The following is a 14914-nucleotide window of genomic DNA, read 5'->3' on the forward strand; positions in this document are numbered from 1 at the left end:
TTGGATACACGCATACATATACTCTAATATGGCAAAAACAAGTTAGTAACTGCAGGGTACTCAAAAAGTCACACAACTGAGATTTTGACTGTACGTTACAAAAAGTAATCAAAACATGAATCTTACATTGGGTATTAAGTTTGTCCATGTGGATATTTTTTAATATTAAACTAGAAAATTGTGCTGTATATGAACATTCAGTAGGGGGGGAAAGTTACTAAAGACAGCTGTGGAGACGTTCAAAAAAAATTCTCCATAGCTGTCTTTTATCCATGTATGTTTTCACTTTGTACAAAAACATTTTAACACCTTAGCTTAGTAACTTATTCCCCGTCTGAATGTTCATGTCTCTATCGCTTTTTCCTTTTGTGCATAATTTTCGTGCGTTCAATGTCTCAGTTACGTGACTTTTTGAACACCCTGTAGAAGAAATTGCAATATGTATCTTTTGGCTGCTACATCACGTAAAATTATTTAGCTAATTCCAAAATATGACATTACGAACCTCTAAACCCTTAACTAACACTGCAAGTGAAATTGGTTAGCCGAAATGGGTAATAGTAAGCCAAAAACCCAAAAATCCCAAAATTTCCGGGTTTTTTTCCGAACAAATTTCGAAAAAAAACCGTCCATTCAAAAAAGCCTGCTTTTTTGCAACTCTCCGTGCAAGTAACAGTAAATAAGTGGTTCTTGCTATTAATTAAATATTGTAACGTTCGTAATCATTCTTGTATATCACGTACATAAACAACGAAAGGCAGTAATGTGTGGGCCTCTAAGTTGGGTTAATTACTGAGGGCGTCCCCAATGACGTGGCAATAACTCTGTCACCACCAGATTCGATCCATGGTGGAGTCGCATTGCACTGTAGTTCCAGTCCCACTTAACGTAACTAAGCGTAACGTGGGCATAAAATACACTTCAATATATAATTACTAATATTTCTTTAACAAATGCTATGGACACCTAACCTTCCTCATTTCATAGTTTGTCTTTGTATGGATCAGTAATGTAATTGAACAAAATGCAAGGGGGAAAGGCTTCATAAATTTATTTTCCCACATTTAGCTATTCTTAGATGTTACCTGCCAAATAGTAGTCAATTAAGAATGTGATATCGGTTTGACATTCTGCACACAAACGCAAACTGCAAGAATCAGGTTAGGATTCAAAGTATGCAAAAAATATCGAACCATGCAAGGTTAATAGAATTAGCATTTACAATTAGAACCATGTATTTAAAAGTTACTTACCTGGCAGCTATTGCAAAGTTGATAGTGTATTTTACACAACGTATATATTCATTTGAGAGTCCAATTTCAATAAAAATACCTTCGATTTAGTTAAAATTGTAATTATTTGTATATCCATAAGGGCCAAATTCCGGTGAAAAACTTGTTTCGTACAAGAAACATTCTATAACGTCGAAAAAATATAAGCCTTGTGAACATTTAAGATCGATATTTGCCAACACTTAGCATTTGCTAGCAAAATAGATATACGAATATGGATATTTGAAATATATATCTTTACAAGGGGAATATTTATTGTTTTGGGATAAGAAAATATGGTTTGATATTGAATGTTAGAAATCTAATATTGTCTTTGTTTCGTAATTTGTTTATGTGCATCACAAATGTATGTGTTTTGACAATTGTACCATGGACTTGTCAAAGAAGGTGTTTGTGATTTAATCTTTACTTGACATGTGCGGAATTTTAGAAGGTTATAAATTAAAACTCATCCACTAGTTCATGGCAGCTTATGGGCCGGCTCAAGTTGTTTAACGTAATAAAAATGCTCCCTAAACGGGAATGTTCAATGTCTTAAGTCTGTCTTGAAATATTTAGCCATAGTTATTCTGTCGTGCGTGTAGGCTTAAACCTGTGGACATTCTATTGTGCCATAATATGAAAGAATATGTGTAATAAATTAATTTAAACCTCATATTAACTTTGTTTTGGAAAAATCTTGGAAATTTTACGTAATGTCTTATAAACTTTCATCCTTGATATGAATCCTTTGTTTAAATTTTCAGAACTTATAGTTTCTGACGTATGGGTCGACATGGATCTATGCACATACTACAATGTAACGGAAGAATAAGACAACTTGAAACATTTTTGAACATACATTAACTTTATTTTGGACATTCTTCAAAGTTATCAGCTACTTTATGAAGTCATTTATCTTTGATATCTGGTTATGGTATGAATGAACCACTGTTTCTTTTAATTATAAGACTATATACTTAAGAAATTGTTAAAAAAAATTCTAAAATTTGTAATATACGCAAATTGTAAATGACTATGAAGGCAACTATGTTTCCTTATCTTTCTCGTTTTATTTTCACCCAACATTTCCCTCCCTCCCCCTCTCGCTGTTTCCCCTTCTTTATTGTTCGAATACAGCAAGAACTATTTTACAAAGGGGCTGGAGCCCATCCTCCCCTACTTGGACGTCCCTGTCAAAGTTAAACCTAATGTTGTTGCTAAGACAAAGTCATTTCAGGAACACTTTCTTTATTATATTCAGCCGTATCTATTCTTTTTATCTACTAACGAATACTGTACAAATGAGAATTTTTCAATGCCGCGGCAAGTCTTGTTGCTTGAAATCGCTGTTCTAGAATTTTTCCACTATATATTGCTGAAGAATTTTGTAACTTGATTCCATTCTTGGGTCCACTATAAGTAAACTTCTTCTGCATGCGAAATAACTACATCTACTACTGCGGCTAAACTTGAAAGAACTAGCAAAAAAAACAACGAACGCCACGACTTATTCTTCTGAATGCAGAGCGGAGACAGAAGCAACTAGGAGTTGACGAGTCTTGCCTTTCTTCTAAATCAAACACCATACGGTTAATACCGTAAATGAAATTCTCCATTTGTTTCTCGGTATCTAGCATGGCAGATGCAGCCTCTTCTTTAATATACTCCGTCAACTCTTCTGGACTTATCGTAACCGTTCTTTTCTTCATCTCCATTTTGACACGAACGAAAGTCCTCTTCATGTTTGCAATGCTTGACTTCTTGACCTTCAAGGCCTTAGCTAAGATTTTCGCAACAGTCTTAGAATCCAGGTTCATCGCTTGCAAGCATACCTTATATACACGAACGCGAGAATCAAGGTTGGAACGGAGTTCTTGCAAACTTTTTTTCCGGATTTGACTGTAAGTCTTTTTCAGATTCTTCTTCCATGCATCTTTCTCCGCATCATCCTTCATGTGTCTTTCTGTCTTGTCTTTACTTACAAGGCCACACTGTCTTCGTGACTCGAATAAGTCGAGAACCTTGTTTAATCTAAATAATCTTTGGCTGAAGAATCGTTCATGTTCATGAACTGCAAGATCCACCTCATCTCTTAAGTACTTCTCGTACTCCGAGCGCCTGCCTACGTCTCTCATCCTGCAGATATCAAGTTGCAAGTTATGTAGAGAAGATTCCAGCTTATCCATCGCTTTCTTCCTGCAGGAACGAATCTTATCGTTGATCTTTTTACTAACGGCATGGTCCAATCTTTTGGACGTTAGCAGATCTACGCATAACCTGTACTCTGCTTGGATACTGTCTTCCAAATCGTTCATGGCAGTAGAGCACAGATCCTCAAACATCGCGTTCAGGTGCGCCATCATTCTAGAGCTCTCTTCGTTACCTTCAAACTTGTCTTCTCGATTTGTTCGCTCTGCATTCAAAGGGAATTCAACTGGAGTACTTGCTACTTTTTTTCTAGCTGTGCTTTAAAATTGAGAAAATAATATTGTTTTTGGTTTGCAAATACTTAACAATTCCCTTTTTATACATTTATTTTATTTATTTATTTATGCTTTGCACTTCTACAGAGGATTGAACCTCCAATTACAGAAGGCGTACACTGTGCTTGATTAATACAATAGAAATTACATGCAAATATTCAAACACATATTCATTCATTCACGTACAGTGGGATCCATGAGTATTTCCGTGCAAATTGTCCATGACTATTTTCATTAATTTTTCTCTTACATCCTGTGTGTTTCTAAGCGATGGATTTTTATGTATGCTTGTGCAGAAGTTGTCAACAGCCTGTTTTTAGTTTTATTTTAATTTTTGAATCTCTTATGGGGTCAAAAAAAGTGCACGAACATGGTGATGGACAATTTGCACGGTAATACTCATGGATCCCACTGCACAATACATATAACATACGATATATATATATATATATATATATATATATATATATATATATATATATATATATATATATATATTAGGGTGTTTCATTTTGTAAGGCAAAAAATAAAATGTAAATTTTTTGCAGACTTTGCTTACGCCCCGAGTCTCAGTGATATAAAAGATATGTATGCCAAATTTCAAGAAGATTGGATAATATTTTAAGGTTGCACACTTTGATCAGTTTTGTAAAAGTTGGCAAAAAATACGATTTTTCAATGTTAATTACTTTTATTGGGAAAACTAGAAATCACAAACTTAAAATAATATTAAAACTAGACACTAAGATTAAAAGGTGGTATGATAGGCAAGACATGTGTTATATTAATCAACTTTGAACGATGCAATCCCTTCTTTTGTTCGCTTGGTGACGATTTTTCTGTGATGCTCGACTACCCTCAACAAGAATTGTTTTTCTTGTTCGTCTCTGACCGATTCGTTAAGCTTTTTTATCAGTGCAATTCCTCTTTCTGCGGTATCATTGACCACCTTAAGAGCGTTCACATGGCTTCTTAGAGAATCACTGCAGTATTCTGTCACGTCGTGGATCCCAAACAATTCAAAGAACGTCTTTGTTTTATTAGTAACGAAATGGCTCAGGTCCTTTCCTTCAAAAACTAGGTTTTTACGCTCTAATCGTTTCATTTCCTTTTTCTTTGCAGGTTTGGTTTCTAAATTTTTAGTCATATTTTCCTTATCAGTCTGAGTAATACGTTCGTCCAAAAAAGCCAATCCTACGTTTGTTTCTGACAGATACCAAAGGTGTCTCTTAGCAACTGTGAGAGCACTTTTTTTGACGTCTGCATCTGGGTAAGTGCTCAGAAACTGTAGCATATCCAAATCATTCTTTGGAGCCCATTGACTTACAATTGCCTCGTGCCAAAAGCGAACATATATGATGCTGACAAAATGTGCAACCCGTTTCATTCCTTTCAATTCTAGTTGAGGAATATTCAACTGTTTAGTGAATAGTACAATTTTAAGTGCATATATTGACTTTGCCATCCACCTTGCTTGATGCAGAGCCCCTGGGATCTTGAAACTGAAGTCGTTTTGAGACCAACCTCCTAGGTACAGGAGTGAGACTTCCGTCTTTTAGCATTTTGGATGTAGTTAACCATTTTTACTCGTTGTTCTTCTAGAAAGCCTTGAACGGGACTTTCTTCACCCAGCATTGTTGTATATAACTTCTTATCAAGTGAAGCCCACAGACTTTGGAACTTCCGAAAAATCTGGATGTCAGTACCACTTGATGGTACGCCAACACACTTCTCACACTAGTTTCAATATTAGTTCATGGGTGTGATGACGGCAAGCCAACCACAACAATGTTCGTCCGAATTCCCTTTCAATTCTGGTACATGCCACTTGGATCAGTCCTGTATTAGATGCTGTAGTATCAAAACACATACCGATGATATTGTCACGTAGCCCAAATCGGTCCACTTCCCGAATAACTACTTCAGCCATCTGCTCACCAGTGCTTTTCAGGGCAACAGGTACGCCAAGAAAATGCTCAAAATATTTGCCAGTCACTAGAACTGCAACTCTATCTTCCAAAGTTTTGACACTCCCATGGGCAACTGAGGGCAACAGTTTACTATCCCCATGCAAGACCAAATGAGGAGGATTTTCAAAGAGTGACTCTTCGATTTTCTTTGCCATATTACTATTGATCGCCCGAGCTCGATAAACGGTAGCTGGAGATACGGCAATTTTTGAAACATCGTGGCCAAGGATCTTTGCAGTTGCTATAAATGAAGTACTTGCTTGTCGAATAGAGAGCTGTTCTCGATCCCAAGTAGACGTGAGTGTCTGATCACGAGGTTTTAATCTAGGACTTGAACGTAATTTCTTCGTTGCTGGAGGCAAAAACTCGGCCTCTTCGTCACTAGGTGCTGATGATGATGGAGATGAGTCTTCCAGTATAACTGTCTTATTGATTTCAGCGATAGCATTGTAATCTTTATTCTTATATGAATCATTTTTGTCTTTTGTACACTTAGTTCTTATTTTCGAGGCAAAAACCTTGTCTACTCCACTCATTGACGAACTCATACGATCTTCTCTTTGTGACCTAAGAAATTCTTTATCTACTTGTGATACGCTAGTCATTTCCATCACATTTTGCCGGGAAATGTCAAATAACTCGACGAGATCACCTTTCCAAATCTGCCGTTTCACATTTGCTTTATCCATGTTTCTCGATTTCTCTCTACCCAGATTTTGGTATTCTTTGCACAGCTTCTGTATACCAGCACGGATATTTTCCTCCGTCTTAACAGGGAAATTTGCTTTCCTCCACACTTCCTGTAGTTTAGTACTGGTAGATTTAGCAGCATCCGAAAGTGTTTCTTTCATTTCCTTGTGATGGTAAGTAAAAACTAAAAGTACTTGTTCCTTTGAAGGGAGCCGAGCTCCTAAAAACTCACACTAGGCACCTTTTCTAGCAGCCAATTGCCTCTTTTGGTTCCCATTTTAAAGTTCAATTACCTGCAAAAGATGAAAGAAATACATGAGAAGCCCATTAGTACAAAGCACTTCAATATTAGAAATTTTACTAGTTTGAGATAAAAGTGGTCAATGTGTGCAACCCCTAAATATTATCCAATCTTCTTGAAATTTGGCATATATATCTTTTACATCACTGAGACTCGGGGCGTAAGCAAAGTCATATGAAAATCACATCTTTGAAAAAATGAAACACCCTAATATATATATATATACTTATCTACATACATTTAGGCAAGAGGTTTATACGTGATTCACAAATATTGCACACTGAAAATGGTAACATTTATTTTAAACAATCTATATTCTATCAGAGTTTCTATAGCACTCAATCTATTATTTACAGGGAGGAGATTGCGAGGGATGAATTATCATTCGAGACAGCCAGTGCATTGCAAAGTGCAAACCGACTGAATTCATCCTTGATTTCGAGGTAGCAGCTTTGAACGCAGTACAAAGCGTTTTTCTATGTATCATCATCCTAAAATACTTACAATTTACTTAGTGTCTACGGAGGAAGGTTCAAGCATTGGATTAACAACACTCTACAAGAAAGATGAAAGGTCAGGTTATGGATTCGTCGGGCTGCAGTCCTACATCTTCTCAGAGGAAGATATAGAGGACTTGTTCCTCTTCCTGCAAGATTAAGCTCCGAAGGTGTCTAACAGGGATTCTTTCCACACAGTGGAAACTTGCATTGTTCCGCTCGTAAGTACACATCGCTATCAATTTAAGAGATGTTTAAGTATTTAAAAACAATTGAAGAGTGTTTAAAACTTATTTCCTATTGTACTCGTCTGTAGAGTCAGAAATATTGTAGTAATAAGTGCTATACATAAATCTTCAGTTGTTATCAGACTATGCACAAATTATAACAACCTTGTTCAAAAGGGAATTAAAGTAGACTTCGCGCTTCCTTTTATAATATATAGCTCAATAATAAAAAGACATATAATGTCATTGCCTAATCATTTAAATTCACAGTAAATTTGATTGAAGCTGTGTCATGCCTTATTTACTCTCATATGGATTTGATATTTGTTCAAATTGTGTAATTAATCTTAGTGTTCATAGACTATTGTGCGATGTATAATATGTTTGTATCTGAAAGTATTTAGCAGGACTTTGTTGTGATTGTACTGCGATTGTGTTTGTATTTTGTTCTGTTACTTTGTGTAACATACCTACTGCAATTTTTATATTTTTATCTTTTCCAAAAGCTTAATTCGCACAGTGCTACTAATAGTACAGTGGGATCTATGAGTATTACCGGCAAAATTGCCCATCACCATGTTCGTGCACTTTATTTAACCCAATAGAGCTTCAAGAATTAATAGAAAACTCAAAACAAGTTGTTGACAACTTCTGGATGTAACAGAGAAATAAAATTGATGAAAATAGTCATGGACAATTTGCCGAGCAATGCTAGTTTATTGATTGATTTGGTGTTTAAGTCCACTTTAACCGAGCAATACTAGTGGATCCCACTGTACAATGCAGTAGTGTAACAAACACGCTCTGCGGCCCCCCCCCCCTCAACTTTCAGTTGCGCGCCCCTACTCGTTTAAAAATAAAAGCTTTTCTTTCCACAAATATGAAAATGCATACAATCATATGTAAAAACTGGCACGAAAGACAAACAGCAAGAAATTACATACCTCGGTAACAAGTTTATGAAGTTCTGAAAGTTCACAGAACCATTTATTGTATTTTCGTCACATCTTCTTCTTCTTCACGTGGATAATGTTATTATTACATCTAAAATTCTTGTATTGATTGATTGATTGAATTGGTGTTTTAAATCCACTTTATGCACAGTAAGGCTAATCGGGACTGGACCTACAGTTTAAAGTGGGATTCGAACCGCTATGTGCATTCACCGGGTATCGAAATCTAAAATTCTTGTAATGATTTCGCGCCACCTATCCAGACCTTTCTACAACATTATTTGAACATGTTTATGATTTTTACAGGCACTATATGTCATTATGTCATACATGCATACATTAACATGTGATTCGGCATATTTCGTTTCTTTTTTTTTTTTACTTAAACCTTTCCTATTATTAGATTTCCTTTTACACCATGCAAACCTATCAGCAAGCAACAGCACGGTTCACAATAAACAGCGACTTGAACTATTCAGCTAATGAAGGTTTTCTTTTCTTCTAACCTGGTAATTCTTTTTACTTTTCTAGTGATGAACATTTTCCGTTTGCAGTTGTAGGGGCACAAATATCCAATGTGTTCGGTTGAAAATATATTTTAACACCGAAAGAAACACTTTCTTAATTTATCATTCTTACTGCCCCCCACCGCGGGGGTTGAGGGAGTGTTATTTACGCCACTGGTACAATGTCTAAAATGAATTTTAGTGCGCGTTTCAACAAATTTATTAGTAGAGTTCACAAAGACAAACAGGCCATGGAGAGTGAAGGCAGACTGCAGGGGAAAGGGAACATGCTAAAATCAATAAACGGAATATCACGCATGTTTACGCAGGCAACCTTGGACAACCACTATCCTACTTACGAGGCAGAGAATAAATTCGAGTCGGTTGCGAGAGCGTGGGAGGTTGGAAGGTTGGCAAACGGGGGCGGGGGCTTTTCCCGGCAAAGGGTTACGGTCGGAGCGAAAACTGGGACTGGGAATATTCCCCAAGGTCACTGGAGCTGGTATCCAGGTCCCCACAATGAGCATCTGGGTCAATTCCGAGATGCCGAAGGGCAAATAAGCACCGACGAAAGCCGCTCGGACGAAAGGGGAAGTGGAGCGTGGAGGCCGACTACGCAACCTTCGAGTCGTCTTCGATTGCTGCAGAAACACGTGGAGCTGGGAGAGAGGGCATTTTACGAACTTTCAGATCGATGTAATTTTTCAAAACGCGTTTCTCTAGCTTGGTCTGCATACTCAATATTTCGTGCCTCTTGAATAGAAAAAATGCAAACGATTACAATTTTATTTCCAAATTAAACGATGGAAAACTTATCTAAAATTACACTGAAGACTCGTCACTGTGCACTCCAAAATAACTGCTCTACAATATCTGTCATTTCTTATTTTAGAAATGATAGATATTATAATGTTCCTATATCCCAATACGGCAATAATCCACTGGAGTCTAATGACCTTTTTATTATGAAAACAACATGTGTGATTTTACTGCTAACATGTGTTTTAGTATTGTATTTTTGAAGTTTGTAATTATTTTATTTCAACGTAAATTGGTCTTCTTACTATGTTTTATCATGCAGTACACTTATTTATGTTTTTCATTGTGTATATATTGTGCTGGTGTCATTTATGCGTGTATATTGTAATGAACTGCTGTTTAAGGCTTGTATGCTGTTTTTCAGAAGTAAAATCCAATACCTAAATAAATAAATAAATACACGAAAACAAATCAATGCCTGATTTACACTAGGCTGTATTGATTGATTCAATTTTTTTGTGTGCTTCGACAAGTATGACCATTTTGCACCCTTCATTATATGCAAGGAATATCCCCTTATCTCAATTTTTTTTAAAAAAAAGTGTATAAAAAGCCCCTTGGGAAATGTTAATAATGCAGGTTGTAAATGGGCCTTCACAGGACAAACAAAACGCATAAAAAAGTAAAGATAGTTTAAAAACTACCTCAGAAACAGTTGAAGAAACCTTCTCTTCTAAAAAATCTACAAACATTGTCATTGTCTCAGAACATAGATGACAAATCGTTGGGAAGGTTGAAACCTGAAACCCTCTCTGAGATAATTGAAATCGATATGGACGTCCGCAGGATTTTTCCCAGGGAGGGGCAAGGAAGGTATTTCTTTTCCAGGGGGGGGGAGCAACATGGCATATTTTCCCCAATAATAGTGTTCATCCGTCAAAAAACATTGCTTAAATTTGAATTTATCATGTTCGTGCAATAATTAATACACATTATTCTGGCTGAAATTAAATTATATGTGTGAAATATGTAATTTTTGGTTGACTTTCGTTTTCCAGGGGGGGCACCCCTTCTTGCCCCCCTTCCGGACGTCTATGGAAATCGATACATTCGAGAAGAATGTGCCGGACACTTAAAACAACGCTGCAAGTACGGCACAACGGAGGGTCCAGTCCTTGCAGCAAATGACGATGTGTGAGACGGCTGTGTCCGATTCGGAGATGCGTTAAGAGGACTTCTTCTCGGCGGGAAGGACGGGACGAGGAAGGTCAAGTACCACTGATTGGCTTGATATCTCTCCAGTTGGACTTGGACTGTTATAGCCTGGTGCAAATTCTCAGAAATGTGGCTGTAAAAAGTGTAGGAAGCATTTTTGAGGAAAAGCGGGCAAACAACATTTTCTGAATGTAATTGATGTGCTGATTCCGAATATTTTGTTTGCCACTCTCGATTTTGATGTTATGTGCTTCAAATCGCTAAAAAAACAAAATGGCCGCCATACGAAATGATCTCCAAATAACTTTTGAAGGAACAGAAACAAAATAGTGATCTTGGTGTCAAACATTATGTTTTTGGGTATGCTGAATCCCAATATTATGTTTTCCAATCTGAAATTTTAAGCTATGTGCTCCAAATCGCTAAAAAACAAAATGGCGACAATATGAAATGAGCTCCAAATAACTTTTGAGGGAGCAGAAAGAAAATAGTGATCTTGGTGTCAAACATTATGTTTTTGGGCATGCTGAATCCAAATATTATGTTTTTCAATCTGAATTTTTAAGCTATGTACTCCAAATCGCTCAAAAACAAAATGGCGGATATACGAAATGAGCTCCAAATAACTTTTGAGGGAGCAGAAAGAAAATAGTGATCTTGGTGTCAAACATTATGTTTTTGGGTATGCTGAATCCGAATATTATGTTTTCTAATCTGATATGTTTGAAAATTGTTGTAGTTTTTTCCTCTTTTTTAAACAAAAGAACCACAAAAATGACTAAACCTATGATACATTTTTTTCTTTTTTTACTTTATTTCAGAATGATAGAAACATAGAACCATGGATCCACTTATAAATTTGAAAAGACCTGCACCTGTGAGCCATCATCTTAAGATGTTTCTTATCAGTTCCTTCAGAACATTGCCACAAACAAAGGGTTTAGCTACTTCAGATATTCAAGATACTCTCCTCAAAGCTGAAACACTGGGCCAGGTAAAGCTACACACCTTCGTGAAGGAAAGGATGATGGACGCTGGTAAAAGTAAAATGCAAAGACCTTTAAGTCCCTCTATGAAGTTAAATTGGTAGTAAGTGGCAAGGAAACCGTTTTGAAAACTGCCAGGAATATTCTCCAGTGCCTCGTAACTGCCTATGAGGCAGGTCGTAATGTGGATCTAAATCGCATTTTGTGTCATTAACTAATGTCAATTCCAATCTCCCTTGCCAACACAAGCGGAAGTCTGAGAACAGGAAACAAAGCCATTCTAGCTGATGTGATGACCAAGGATGTAATTTGTCCACCTGATATATCAATTCCGTCTGCGTCATGCCTTATAATAGATGGTCAAGCATTAGGTGTTGCACTTGGAAAGCCTGCAGAAGTTTTTAAACTTTGGTCAACTGGCAGATGTATTTCTTAACCTTGTTCTTTCTATGGGAAGAAGCTTTAAGAGGATTGATGTCACCTTTGATCGGTATAACGCAACTTCAATGAAGGCTGGAAGAAGGGATAGGTGCTTGAAACATGCTCATTAAGGAGAGTAATAGAAAATGGATCCGTGCCAATCATGGCCGTATTTAGAGGGGGGGTTTCTAGGGTTCAAACCCCCCCCGAAACTTCTGACATGTTGGATTAATGGATGTTCAGAAACCAAAATCTGTAACAAATTTTCAATTTTTATTTCGAAGCATCACAAAAATACAAGGAGACAATGTTGAAACGATCGAGCTAGAATTTTTATACTTTTGGAATTCTGAAAGTTGAGTGAAACAGGATTTATTCTCGGAACTGCAGCCCACCGGCGACCCCCCCCCCCATTATTACTTCTGCTGTCATCTTTCCAGTGTTGTTCCTGCGTCACAAGGAATATACACTGAAGATTCCTTTATGATTGTCCCAAAATTCCCTTTCCAGCTTTTAAATTCCCCGTCCGATAAAGTCGAAAATAAATCCCCCTTGATAGGAGTTCAAACCTAGTACCTCCAGATTCGTAGCGCATTACGTTCGCTATTGAGGTTACAATCCATGCACCAGGCTAAGCTTTTGAAGAGAATAACTGGTTCCACACTTTTCAAAATTCCAAAACATTAATTTTAAAGTCAAACAACAAAAACTTTATGACTAAAATTTCCATCTAACTTTTAAAGTTTTTTCTTGAAGGTATCTAAAGTTTAATGACGAAGTAAAATAATTGTGCATTTCAGTACACACTGTTTGAAACGTAAAAAAAACAAAAAGAAACTTATGCTGGATATTCACTCATCTGCTGGATTGAGTAAGCCCCCTCAAGAATATAACAATAATATAATAATAATAATTATTAGTATTAATATTATGGAATAAAATTGTTTTATTATTATGAAATTTTAATTATTATTGTAAAATTATTAATATTATTTATATTATTCAAATTTCTGGCGACGCCCTGGGAACAATTATGAATGAACCCCCCCCGAAAATTTTTCCTGCCTACGGCCATGGTGCCAATCCCCAACAAATTCAGTTACTTTCTTGCTAACTCAGAGAATAAAAAAGATTTGGCCTGTTTTCTCTCTAATCATTTGATCAACAATGCTCCTGAAGACAAAATATTTGTGGTTTCCGGTGGATTTCACAAGGAGGATGACGTACGAACAAACAATCGTGATTTGTCTATTGAAGGATTGCAGGCAAACCACGAAGTGTATAGTGCAGGAGGCCTTAGAAAGATCGCTTCGCGGGCTTACAGCAGACGACAATATGCGAGTGTGTCTGCGAGAACCAATCAGGTCTGCGAATGAGCGAGCCCGGTTGCCACAGCTAGCTCGCTGCACCCTTCTGGAAGGGTGAGTGACCTCTGCCTTTTGCTACCTCGGCCTGTTTGTTCGGCTGAGGAGCAGACGACACGAGAGTATCGGCAATAGTGTGCGAGCGACGTCTGCTGTTAGCCCGCGAAACGCTCTTTCTAAGGCCTCCTGCACTATAGTTCAATGTCTTAATTCTGGTGCTGATAACATTGTTGTCTCAGCACGTGATGCAGATGTATTAGTGTAATTGGTAGCGTTATTTCACAAGATTAGATGTACGAAATTGTGGTTGCGAGCAGGAACATAAAAAAAAATACATTCCAGTACATGAAGTTAGGCAGAAGCTTTCATTCACGGATCCTGTCTTCGAAACTCTCATCCCATTCCACGTCATAACAGCACACAGCACACAAGGCAGAGAAGTTCATATGCAAGTTGTATGGTGTACCGAATGCAAGCAGCTGTGATGAAGCCAGAGTAAAGCTGTTCAGAAAAGAAAAACCCCACAAGCACTGCTCCCCACTACCGATGCTCTACGTTTACATGTACGTACAACGGACCCACTATCAAGCCATGGTCAAGGCAGTCGGTCATACCAGAACCTGTTACCACCACATACTATCTTGGGATGGAAAATGGTTGATGGACAGCTCGTTCCAAAACTTCAATCGTTGCCACCAATTCCACAACCCTGCTACGACATTGTCACCTGTGGATGTTTGGGTGGTTGTATATCCGCTACATCTTCCTGCAGGAAAGGCCAGCTTGTATGTACTGCAGCTTGCAAATGTGCAGATACTGGCACTAAGGAGTGCATGAATATCCGTGACTAGAAAAATGTTATACTATTTTTGTAGGCAAAATAAGGTTGAATAAGGATAACGTGCGGATTTATCATACACTGGTACTGTTAATATTTCAATATGGTCTTATGTTTTGAATAATATTATTATTTTGCATCTTTACTTCAGAAATGTTCTATACTTTTTTTCCGTATTAAAAACGTACTGTTACACTGTCTTATTCCTAGTTCAAAAGTATGGATACGAAACATTGCATGGATGCACGTAACCGCCATTTTGTTTTTTAGCGATTTGGAACAAACAGCTTAAAATTTCAGATTAGAAAACATAATATTTGGATTCAGCATACCCAAAGACATAATGTTTGACACCAAGATCACTATTTTCTTTCTGCTCCTTCAAAAATTAATAGGAACTCATTTCGTATGGCCGCCATTTTGTTTTTTAG

Source organism: Lepisma saccharinum, chromosome 12 (genome assembly GCF_977018435.1).
Source record: "Lepisma saccharinum chromosome 12, izLepSacc3.1, whole genome shotgun sequence".
NCBI classification, from domain to species: Eukaryota; Metazoa; Arthropoda; class Insecta; order Zygentoma; family Lepismatidae; genus Lepisma; species Lepisma saccharinum.